General features: G+C 38.5%; 1 protein-coding gene across 9 annotated transcripts in view; it reads right to left on the bottom strand.

Moving 5' to 3' along the window:
• Nucleotides 1-13385, bottom strand: part of GATAD2B (GATA zinc finger domain containing 2B) — an 89050-nt gene that overhangs the window by 52988 nt on the left and 22677 nt on the right. For 2 of the 9 annotated variants that reach the window (XM_070607479.1, XM_070607487.1), the window contains exon 2: nt 5150-5191. The exons of the other annotated variants lie outside the window; for them this stretch is intronic. The gene's annotated coding sequence lies outside the window, so the exon portion shown is untranslated. The remainder of the gene's footprint in view (nt 1-5149; nt 5192-13385) is intronic. 9 annotated transcript variants of the gene reach the window in all.

The following is a 13385-nucleotide window of genomic DNA, read 5'->3' as shown; positions in this document are numbered from 1 at the left end:
ATCGATTACTCTTTCAAGTCAAAATGGCATTCTATTAAGAAAGCAGACTGTTAGTTTGCACTTAACCATACTTCTCCTTGAGACAACTATTGTATTTCAATACTCAGCAAAAGTACTTTATGAGTACTGTCTTTATTTTTTTTTTTTTTTTGTACTTCTCATTTTATCACACAAAACATTCAAAAGCCATGTTATAAAAGGTCAAGATTAAATAAAATTCATTTTTACTGCTTCATCAAAAATATTCTTAAGTGAAACTGAAATTTTTTAAACAGCAAGTTTAAACTGCATGGCAGTGAAGAATACAGTGGCTATTAGTACAGTTTGGTGCCACTGCTTTAATTTGTGCTAAGGCACCAACAGTTTTACTCGCTATTGCAAATGTCAACACAGTGAGAAAGGAAAATAATGCCTTTGTATTATTATGAAACAGTTTTGATCTCAAGACTCCCTGAAAAGGTCTCGGGAATCTCCAGGAGTCCGCAGACCACAGCTTGAAAACCACTAGCCTAGGTTAACTAATACACTTGTTTAATAGGTAACCTATCAATTTATATTACTTTCCAGGTTTAATGCAAACTACCTGGCAGCATAATCTTTCTTCTTTGTACTTCCCTTTACTTTAATACTCAGTACTATGAAATGCTGCCAATAGACTACACAGTCCTCTTACTGCCTAGTCAAGTCTAGATGGTACTTTTCTTCACCTAACTTCTATCAGCTACGTCTTCCTGGCTCAGTATTCTAAAAAAAAAAAAAACAAAACAGTCTTTTTTTTTTGAGGCACATTAGCCCTGAGCTAACTACTGCCAGTCCTCCTCTTTTTCTTTTTTCTTTTTTTTTTTTTTGCTGAGGAACCCTGGCCCTGAGCTAACATCCATGCCCATCTTCCTCTACTTTATATGTGGGATGCCTACTACAGCATGACTTGCCAAGTGGTGCCATGTCCGCACCTGGGATCCGAACCGGCGAACCCACAGCCGCCGAGAAGTGGAATGTGGGCACTTAACCACTGCGCCACGAGGCCAGCCCCAAAAACTACTCCTGATCTAGACCAGGGGTCTGCAAACTTTTTCTGTAAAAGGCCAGATAGTAAACATTTTAGACTTTATGGGCTAACTACTCAACTCTGCTATTGTAAGCAAATGGGTGTGGCTGTGTTCCAATAAAACTTTATTTACAAAAACAGGCAGTGGCTGTAGTTTGCTGGCTCTTGACCTAGACTCTTCCAACATATAGGTCAATCAACCCAGTCTAACTCAAAAGATCTGCCAAAAGTCAGGAAAAAAAAAAAAAAAAAAGGAAGTAGCCACCGACTGGCTAAAAAGAAACTAATAAGGACACTGAAAACAGTAGTAAACAAACCCAACAGACAGGAATATTAGTAATAGCTGCTAACATTCACTGAGCTCTTATTATTTGCTAGGCAATGCTGTGATAAAGTATTTTACAATGCATCATCTCATTTAAGCCCTTTAAAGAAGGGTTTTAATAATTTAAACAATTCTCATTTTACAGAGGAGAAAACAGAAACAGATATACTAAGTAACTTTCCAAGGTCTCACAGTCTGTAAATGGCTACGCCTGATTCAAACATAGGTCTTTCTTACTGCAAGGTCCATGTTCTTAATCATCAGACTATGCTATCTATACTGTAATTTTTTATTTTTTGATCCAAACTGGTAAGAAAGTAATTTGAAATATAAAAACAGACAGACCACTGATTACTTGCTCTTACAGTGTCTTTTCTATATCATTGAGTTTCTTACACAAACCTTGGCTCACGTCCTTGAATGAAAGAGCCTAGGTGACCTTGCTTTAGGTGACATACTGTTTAGCAATATACACCAAGGATCCTAAAGGTCCTTGGATGCTTAAATGTGTGAAGTTAGGATGTGCTGCCTAAAAAGCTAATGAATGGCGCTAGACCGGTGGTGGAGTGGTTAAGTACGCACGTTCTGCTTTGGTGGCCTGGGGTTCACCGGTTCAGATCCTGGGTGTGGACATGGCACCACTTGGCAAGCCATGCTGTGGTAGGCATCCCACATATAAAGTGGAGAAAGATGGGCACAGATGTTAGCTCAGGGCAAGTCTTCCTCAACAAAAAGAGGAAGATTGGCAGCAGATATTAGCTCGGGGCTAATCTTCCTCAAAAAATAAAAATAAAAATAAAAAGTTAAAAAAAATAAAAAGCTAATGAATAGGAGGTAAGCAGCCCTCTCTCACTGTCATCCTATAATAAATCAGCACAAACATAATTATACCATACTAACATACCATATATTATATTAATATACAATTAATTATAAATCATCACAAAAGTTCTGACCTATACCATAGGAAATCTGTAAGACATCATTTAAAACAAGTGATATCAGAATGAAGGGACAGAGGTGGTCAAAGAGCAGGTTCCATACACATCCTTCAAACTACTCTTCAGCATCTCTCAAACAGTAAGGCCTATGAGAATCAAGCAAAAAACAGGAGAGAGAAAAGAACAAAAATCTGTCCATTAATAACAATGCTAATTTATGCCTCACTGATTATAACTACCTAACCATAAGATTATCCCTATTAATCTGCTTCCAGGCACCAAGAGAAAAGTTAAAAGTAAAAGGCTACAAGAGATTTTCTTTGAAATCTATCAGTCCAATAAGCAAGCATCATACAGACAGAATCTTAAATTGGATGGTAAGGAGCAAAATAAGCCTTACATCTTCCCGTCTCTTTATATTTAACGTAAAGCAATGTAAGAAGTAAAGCTTGACAATACCACACAAACACACATGTAAAATGGCTAGGTCCATGCAGAGCATTACCAAGTAACAGTATAAGAGGATAATATCAACTCAAAAAGATAATTATTACTTCTAAGAACTAGGGAATCTCATAACTCTGAATTAATCTTTAGCCTCTAGGTTTGAGCTAGGCTGGTCTGTCGTTGTTTTGTTTTCTAGTAATCAAGTGACTGGGAAACAATCTCCCTTAATTTATTTCCTTCCAGGTAAACTAGAAAGAGTGGGCTATAGCTACTTGGGATAAGGAAATAACTTGGGGCAGCCTAGGGAATGAGCAGCCCAGCCACTCAGGTAAGTCCCATCTGGCAACCCTCAAACAAAGTATAACCTCACATGCACTTCCCAACACTTGTATCAAAACTCACAAACCAAAGGAAAATTTAGACATATATTCAAAGACTGTCGCTTGCAAAAACAGGGCAAGAACACAAATTCATAGGCTATAACAAAAAGATACAAAAAGACTGAATTAAGGAGCTTCCTCTAGACTGCAACCTGACAAACCTTATTATAGGATAAACTACTTCAAAAGTTCCCTCCCACTCCAAACTCTCCCTACTCAATACTCCATATCAGCACCACTATTCTGAATGGTCAGACAGAAGCAAAAATAAGCTCACACAAAACAACTGTAACAGCATGACCCTCTTTTATTCATTAATACACTTTATTTCCCCTTTCCACCTAACACAAGAGCTGCTTCACACATATATCACACCTAGGAAGCATATAAAAAGAAATTAAGAAATTAAGACAAACGGCACCACGGTACATTGATAGTAGACTAAAATACTACTTCTAAACAAATGTTGAGCTCCTAACGACCAATGAAAACTACAAGCAGGGGCTGGCCTGGTGGCGTAGTGGTTAAGTTCATGCACTCCACCTCAGCGGCCCAGGGTTTGCTGATTTGCATCCCGGGCATGGACCTACACACCACTTATCAAGCCATGCTGTGGCAGGTGTCCCACACATAAAACAGAGGAAGATGGACACAGATGTTAGCTCAGCGCCAATCTTCCTCAGCAAAAAGAAGAGGATTGGTGGTGGATGTTAGCTCAGGGCTAATCTTCCTCAAAAACAAACAAAAAAACAAGAAAAACACAATCATTCCAAGTGATTCCCAAAAGTGTAACACCTGCAGTATCTGGAAGCTTACATCTCTAATTTTTCCTTCCTTCTAGGTACTGTTTGGCTTTCCTTTTGTACAACTCTAACTGCAGCATATGGTGGGGGAAGAATACTGCATTTTTATACTATAATAAATAGAACAACAAGAAGAAATAAAGAGAAAAGGGGGCGAACTCAAAGGAGTAGCTAATAGATATTATTTGTTCTCCTATCTGGCTTTTTGCTTCTCCTTAAGAGCACCCCTTCACCCACCCACCCCTGTACCCTTGACAATCCAGAATGATTACAAACAGTTTGGGGGGGGGAGTATCTTAACAAATTACAGCTGCTAAATCCAGCAGGCATTTCTCTTCTGGTCACCCCTCTTCCTCAAGCACACACGCCTCTGAATGGGGGCAGGAAGAAGAGACTCAGAACAAATTGCTTCACCTCTCAGAAGAGTTACTACTTCCACCAGGAACACGGTCACTACCACTTGGACAGAGAAGCTCTCCCTTGTTTTGCCACATCAAAAATATCTGTTTTTGTTTTTTAACAATAGCAAGGAAAAAAGTGTGTGTGTATCAAAAGGGTATTTTTCTTGCTCTAAGCCTTCCCCTTTTCCTTGTCCATCAGCCCAAGTAAGCAGAGATGACGCAGACTTCCTTATATAATAGTCTGTGATTTCCTAGACTGCAGGCCTTTCCCTTTGTGTTCCATATACACTTACACACGCGAGCGCGCGCACATTCTCATTGCTTTGCAGCCCCTGGCATGATGCCAGCACTCAGTCAGCTGGTTGACTCCATTCACAGAGCAGGGCTGGAGCTGACATGGAAAGGAGGGGGTAGTGAGGGTAAAGGGGGAGCTAGAACCATCACTGCTACAGACAAAAGAAATTAAAAAAAAAAAAAAGGAAAGAAAGAAAAAGAAAACCTTAGCATAACATTCCTCTTACAGCTTCAGCTTGAAGAAAACTAGAAGCCAGAGACCATTATAGCAAAAAGGATGAAGCAGAAGGGTGGAGAATCCAAACCGAAAGGAGCTTTGTATGAGAAACAATTATTCCGCAACAGATTTTAAAAAGCAACAATATTTATTACTTCAATCCCGTCGGAAACCTCAGCATATTACCTTCTACACATAACCAGGAAAAGGCTGTGAAGAACTCAGAGAAATTCTGAGCTTCTGCTTTTAGAAAAAGAAAAAGGGGGGGAGGCAAGACAGTTAAAAGTACTTACAGGTATACATTTTTCTCCTCCCTCCTCTAGCTGCCAGGAAAGCTGGAGACAAGAAATGGGGGGAAACAGAAAAAGGAGGAAAAGAAGGAATAAGAGATCGGTTTAGGTTTTTGTTTTTGCTTTTTTTGGAGGGGGAGGAGGAGGAAGGTTCCCTTTCTCTTTTCTATCGTAAGAGATGCTCTTTCTATAGCACAGGGACGACCCCATACATGCCAGCCCCCTTGAGAGACCTGCACAAACCCGCTCTCCAAGCGGGCACTGCCCTGCCAATCACATGGCGTACTGTTACATTAAACAAAAGAAACTGGGGGATGCTTACTTTTACCCATGATGCCTAGCGGGGGCAAGGGGGGGGAGACAAACCAGTTGTAGCCGGTTTATAACCTCAGGACATGGAATTATCTCTTAATTTTTAAAAGTCATTTGTGGTAAAAAAGTCAGTTGGTCTCCCCACTCTAACTATCCCCCCATTATTCTGGCCTAGTGCCAAACTTTGCCTTCATTCATGAGGGCTAGTTTCCTCTCAAATCATGATGCTTTTAACTGTTTAGTTTCCAAAGCCAACATCCAAGACAGGAAATCACAGCATCATACCAAAACATACTCCAAATTACAAAAATATGAAGACATATTGCCAACCAAGCTCCTTTTCTTTATCCCTTATTGCTAGTGCTAGGGAACAGATACCGATAAGACAGTAGATGTGTTCTTTAAAGATTTTCTTCCCAAAGCTGTCCCACAGGTTGATATCTGACTTAGCTCTATCAATTCACATCACTCAGGGCAGTTGAATCCACATCTAACACAAATCATAGCAAGGTTCCACAGCAAAGTAGTCACGATGGTATATGGACACACACACTCGTTTAGGCCCTTGTTTATATATTTTACCACAATTTAAAAAATAATCGATTTTTTAAAATGGCATAGGCCCATCCATAGTATGGTTGCAATATTATTCTACTTTTCTGTGTCCCAGCCAAAACACTCCTTCCTCTTCACATTCCAGCAAACTCTTCACCACCATGTATCATTTACCACACACATCCTATGTCTACATTCTATAGACAGATCAAGACTCTAGACATATCTGAGCCTAGTCTCTTGATTAACTTCCCTTTTTCTGTTTTAGAGCAACTGTCTCCAATCACTTTTGGAGTACTATTTTCATTTCCCAATAGTACTGACAGGGGTCAGAAAGTGGTGGGGAAGAAATCCGAGCAAACGAAAGAGGAGGTAAAGCAGAGGAAACTGTTCTGGAGATCTATTGGCTGGGGAGATCTTTACTCTAGGACCTTTGCCTGTTGGAGGAAGTAAATCCTCTATAAACAGTAACAAGGAATAACAAGGCGGAGAGGGATTTTCTTACTTTTCAATTGATATCTCCTATCAATATACCAAACCTCAAATACCTGCTTCATTTGGGCCTCTGAAACTCAAATCATAATTGTACTGACTCCATCAGATTCTCTCAAAAACCCCTTGTTTTTTCCAAATGTTAAAGCTTCTAGAGTTTAGAAAATATAGAAAAAAATAATCTACACCCTACCCAAAGATATTAATCCGTAAATAAAAGTTTTCCTGAGCAGTCTAATATTAACTTCAATTTTCAGAAAACGAATATTGAGCTAAATCTGAAATAGGTAGTATTGGCCACTGGCATAAGGGGTTTAATAATTTACAAACTACAAAGGAAAACTACATCTACACCAAGCTAAGCTTCAAGTGGCTGATGTTGTACCATCTCAGTCACAATACACTGTAGTTAACAGGAGCCCATCAAAGGTCTCCAGATCTAGATACCGCTATCATTTTAGGAGACAAAGGAAAACACGATGTTTATGATAAACAGGGCAAAGAAAATAATCCATTTTCCTCTTACTCAATACATTTCCCCAAGAGACCAACCATGAATTTCAAACTGAAGCTCACTAACTAGTTCCACGTTTAATTGGGGCAGGGAAAATTGTCTATTAATAATCATTCAGAGATCATGCCCACTTAAGTCCACTGAATATATTTGCATTCAAATACTGGTCAATTTTTATCAGTCTTAAGACAATATAAAAGGCTTAGATACAATTAAGCTGTCGGTAGTGATTATCATTAGCCATGAGTTAATTCTCCAGCATTATAAAGGCTAAGGTAGTACACTGTGTTTACTAAAATATCTGCCTCTGTATATTAAATTGATTACTCTTCCAAAGGTACCAACAGGTATTTTTCTTCAGGCTCCTGGAAAAAATTAAGAACTATATGGTAGCCAGTGATCCCGCTCTTTTCAGCTAACTCATAATCATCCAAAACCAATGGTACTTAATTGTATGAGCTAAAAACTATATATTTAAAATACTTCTTGGTAAATGTTATCTAAGTTGTGATGTTCTGGAGAATATCAAATTCTTTACGAAAAAAAAAGATCTAACATTCACCGAGCATTTAATGCACTAAATATTTATTTAATCCACACAAGGAACCAGGAAGGTAGGGTCCTTACCCATTTTATAAATACGGAAATTGCTGTTAGTGCCATTGAGCCGATTCAGACTGCCAGCAACCCTGTGTACAGGAGAGTGGAACCCTGCCTAGTGTTTTTGTGTCATCCTCTCATCTTTTGGCATTAATATCAGACAATGCTCCACTGCTATTCATAGGGCTTTAATGACCATTTTTAAAATTTTTTTAATTAATTAATTTTTTTGAGGAAGATTAGCCCTGAGCTAACATCTGCTGCCCATCCTCCTCTTTTTGCTGAGGAAGATTGGCCCTGAGCTAAGATCCATGCCCATCTTCCTCTACTTTATATGTGGGACACCTGCCACAGCATGGCTTGAGAAGCGGTGTGCAGGTCCGCACCCGGGATCTGAACCAGCAAACCCTGGGCCGCCGAAGCGGAACATGCAAACTTAAGTGCTACACCACCGGGCTGACCCCATGACTATTTTTTTTTTCAGAAGTGGGTGGCCAGGTCCTCCTGCCTAATATTAGTCTGGAAGTTCTGCTGAAACCTGCCCACCATGGGTGACCCCGCTGTATTTGAAATACCAGTAGCAGAGCTTTCAGCATCACAGCAACGTGCAGTTGCTACAGTATAACAAATAACAGAGGGGTTGTGTAGTTTCCTGACTAAGGAAATGAACCAGGGCCCTGGTGCCAAATCTTAACCAGTAGACCACCAGGGCTGGCTTATGGAAATTAACTCAGTGAAATTAAGAAATTTGAATGAAGTTACTCATCCAGCTAACAATAGCAGATGCTGGCTCCAAAGCCCATACTAGTTCTACCACACCATGATGACCTGAGCATTCCTTGGCCAAAACTCAAGAGCTCAGTTCACTATGTTTGCCTTGCCAATCTCCACTCTAAGCCACTAGATTAAAGAAAGTATTAGCCAAATACAATTGAAGTAAAAAATACAAACTCTGCGACAGGCATGTATGATTTCTACTCATAGAAGATTTCATCCAGGACTTATTTTGAAGGGCTAATAAGTACATACAATCTAGATATGTACAAAAGAGATGTGACAGATAAATGTCTGGGAAGGTCAAATCATAAAGGGTAACTACGAGGAGGAAAGAGGTGTTATCTATCTGGACTCAGGAAACGCAGTTTGAATTAATTATAACTAAAAGCTTGAAGGTACTCCTACAAAAGAAATACAAACTTCATAAAATCAAACTCTTAAAAAAGACCCTCAGCAATATCAGAAACAAATTTGCAAAAGCTATATAGACACCCATCTTTGCTCTTCACAAATTTTATAAGTAATGTGCTAAATTTTTTGTGCCAATTTTAATATATATTCTTGGGCTCAGAGAACAAATGGATCAAAATTAGAACCACTGCTATGGTTGAAAAATATAATCTATTTTGTAAAAAGCCAACTTAAAAATTTTAATCTACACTTAGATTGTTTTGTATAAAATTCACAAGCTATTCACTGATGCCCAAAAAAAACAAGCTAAAGTTAATCTAGCTGTCAGTCCTTTCCTGCAAATGCCCTGTTTTCAGTGACTCTAGTCTATTTGGAGAAATTGGCTCATGATGTTTCAAAATTACTATTACAACAACAGATCAGATCATAGAAGAGCAGAACTCCATTCATATCATCAATAAGCTTCAATTTTTTCATTAGGTGTAGAAAAGCTCAACTAGTCAAATGGTGAAGTTAATTCTCAGGAGATGGGAGTTCCTTTCCACATATTTAGAAATGGTGCACCATGCAATCAAGCACTACCACAAAGAAAACCATTTTGCTTTCTCACTGCCTGATGCACAAATTGGGAATTACCTCCAAAATAATGTACTGATTTAGCCTATAAAAACAGGTGATTTGTGCTCATTAGCTAAAATGGAATAATTTCTATTTTAATGGAGAAAAATCAGTCTTCAATTACTTGGGAGTTATAAATTAGTGACTGATTGATATTGAAGTGTCTACCACTTACTGGGAGGATGTATTTATTAATATTTTGGTTAAAGTCCAATAAAAACTGGGGCTAGCTCTGTGGCCAAGTGGTTCAAGTTCCACGTGCTCTGCTTTGGTGGCCCCGGTTCGCAAGTTCGGATCCCAGACGCAGACCTACACCACTCATCAGCCATGCTACGGAGGCATCCCACATATAAAACAGAGGAAGACTGGCACAGATGTTAGCTCAGGGCTAATCTTCCTCATCAGAAATAAACAAATAGTAAAAAACTAAGTACACTGCCTTATAAAGCAGAATATGGACTAGGTGTTACACAGGTACAAGAGGAAATGAGAACAAGACTCCTGTCCTGAAATAGCATTTAAATTAGGGAGTACTGTTTTCTCAAAGTAGTACTCCTTAATGTGTTCACTCCTTCTGGGTATACAGGAAATAAGATTGTTATAGAGGTCATAAAGACCTCTGTTGACTCAAGTATTACAAATAAGCATAAAAAGTTACTGTCATACTCTACTGTCAGTGACTTAATCACTGTATAGAAATAGAGGAAGTACATCAACTATCTCATCTCTCATGTAGTAAAAACTGTTTCTGGACTAGTCTTTTCCATGAGGGTGGTTTACCTTCTCAAGGGCTCTGGGGAATTTCATGGCCTACCTCTAGGAAACAGAAACATGCAAATCATCTAGAGCATTAAATTAGTACTTATCATCTAAAAAATTATAATTTTTCTCTTCCAAAAGACAAAGTACCTCTAGTGAGGGTCCACAAGGTACCTAACCGGGATAGCTTTGAATCCCTAACTTATTCTCATCCTTGTATCAGCAGCATGCTATTGATTCCCAGTGACCAGGACTGAGAACATCTCACTTCTTAATATGTGACAGCGGATCAATTATTTTCATTTTCTCCTATCTGTACCTTTCCTGTATCTTTGCAGGGGCTCCAAGTTCTTTTCAGATAACTCACAAATGTTCACACCTATCTAACAATAAAAATTCAACTCAAACATCTCCACATACTAACACCTATCATCAACTGAGTGCCAGAGAGGAAACAGAGAAAAGTTGTGTTTTAGTATTCACATTAATGTTTTGCCACAAATTTTTTAAGCACTTGGATTCTATAGTGATGTGTCATTTAACAACAGGGGTATGCTCTGAGAAATGTGTTGTTAGGTGATTTTGTCACTGTACGAACATCATAGAGTGTACTTACATAAACCTAGACGGTATAGCCTACTACTCATCTAGGCTCTATGGTACTAATCTTATGACATCACCATCATATATGCAGTCCGTTGCTGACTGAAATGTTGACTGAAATGTCCTTATGAGGCGCATGACTGTACATTTTGACCTAGCTTTTTTCTGTTAGTACGTATCCACCAATCTCTCTCCCTCTCTAGCTTTCCAAGGGTAGAGCTCCCAGTCTGTGAACAGCTTCACTTACAGCTTTAGATATTTTTCTTTACGTTAAACTCCTCATCTTTAACTTCTGGGTGAAGATTGCTCTTATCTTTATCACTCTCTGAACTCACAAACAATGCCAAAAAAAAAAAGAATACAGCCACCCTCTACACACTCACACTCCACTCAATCTCTGACTTTTAAAATCCTCCAACCAGGAAGAAAAAACAGAGAATCTAAGATAAGAAAAATTATCACAACTACAGTCAATGACTTCCATAAACTTTTTAACCGATCTTCCACTTTAATAATTACCACATTGGATTCTCATGCTCAAGAGGCTATGCTAGAACTAGATCTAACTATCTATTGATGATCGGAGATGGAGAAATCACTCTGGAATCTAGCCTACTGTCCTGACTGGGCAAGTCTGGAATTCACTTCACTCAGACTTCTGTGGCAATCTTGATAGATTCATGACGCATCCACTTACCAGAATTTCAGGACAACCACACAATTACCTCCTCCTATTACACTAATGAGAAAACTGGAGGCCAAAATAAAAGAAAAAGATCAGGAAAGAAAAAGGTGGTACATATGTGACTGTCAAATTTAAAATAAACTTTCATATTATTAAATTCTACATATCTTCAGGGCCGACCCATGGCTGAGTGGTTAAGTTCACATGCTCTGCTTCGGCGGCCCAGGGTTTTGCGGGTTCAGATCCTGGGCGCCAGACATGGCACCACTCATCAGGCCATCCTGAGGCAGCATCCAACATAGGACAACCAGAGGCGCTCACAACTAGAATATAAAACTATGTACTGGGGGGCTTTGGGGAGAAGAAAAAAAAGAAGACGACTGGCAACAGTTGTTAGCTCAGGTACCAATCTTTCAAAAAAAAAAAATTCTACATATCTTCGAAATATATTCTTTATATTTTCAACATTAATATTAACTAAAGAATGGTAAAATGATATTTTTGAAGTTTGATATTTTGAAGTAATTAACATGGAAGTAAATTACTCTATACTCTCTCTTTGGGTGTACACTTTAAATTCTTTGGAATAAAAAAGTTAAAAAAAAAGAACAGTCATTTTAAGTTTATAATGTCTAGATTATCTGTAGAAAGATACCAAGAAACAGCTAAGTTCCACCTCCAGAGAAAAAGATGTCCTTTTCTACTGAAATCCTTTTTCCAATTGTGAATACTGCACTATGTGCATATATTACCTATCCAAAAATTAAATAAACTTTAAAAATAAAAGCACTTGTTGAACTTAACATTATTTCTAAAAGACACGTACAGACAACGAAAGGAAGGGACAGAGTTCCCAGGCCTAGCCAGAAGGGACATAAGCCATCAGGGAAACTCAATAGGAAGATAGGTAGCAAGACTATTATAGCATACAGAATACTAGCGAACATACTCTAAAGATAAAGATCAGACATCTAGGAAAAAAGATCCAGCTGACCAAATACTAATATGCTGATAAATTAAAGGGTCAAATACTGATAAATTTCAGGGTCAAAGCAGTATGACTCACCTAGGATTGTTAATACTGTTCAAGGTTACACTAATACCTATCTGCTTAGACAATTAACTTGTAACTAGTCAGGAAGTTTAAAATCAGAATTAATTCATGAAATATTCCAATGGGGCATTTTGAACATTCATAGCAATATATAAAAAAAATATATAGCAATATATAAAAACAAGAATCTGGGCATCAACATGTACCCAAGATTAGATATTTATTTCATCTAGTACACCTGCAAAGAACGTTCTTAAAGTTTTTTTTTTTTTTTTTTAAAGATTGGCCCTGAGCTAACATCTGCTGCCAATGTTTTTTTTATTTCTTCTCCCCAAAGCCCTCCAGTACATAGTTGTATATTCGAGTTGTAGGTCCTTCTCGTTCTACTATGTGGGACACCACCTGAGCATGGCTTGATGAGTGGTGCTAGGTCTATGCCCAGGATCCAAACCAGCGAAACCCTGGGCCACTGAAGCCAAGAGTGCAAACTTAACCACTCACCCACAGGGCAACCACGCAAAAAACCTTCTTTACTGAAATGAGGGAAGAACATATTCACACAGGAGTGGATCAAGGCTCTGAAACTGTACATAAACACAGTCCAAAGGGGAAAATCTGCCTGGTCTGGATTTCACCTAGGGGGAGCTTCTGACAGTGTTTGACTACTAGCATTAACAAGCACATGAAGCCTACAGGACAAAAAGTGTCACCTCTTCAAATCAGGGATAAAGATCTGGGACTGCTCATAGGGCACAGGTTTATCATTTTACCAGGCAGTAAATATCAACCTTAAGAAGTTTACCCTTAAGAATTCCCTGAAAATAGAGACTTTTGATGATTTCTCACAAAAGTTTCAAAA

This window comes from Equus przewalskii, unplaced genomic scaffold, assembly GCF_037783145.1.
Source record: "Equus przewalskii isolate Varuska unplaced genomic scaffold, EquPr2 ChrUn-10, whole genome shotgun sequence".
In the NCBI taxonomy this organism is placed as follows: Eukaryota; Metazoa; Chordata; class Mammalia; order Perissodactyla; family Equidae; genus Equus; species Equus przewalskii.
This window is presented reverse-complemented; position numbering and strand designations above follow the sequence as displayed.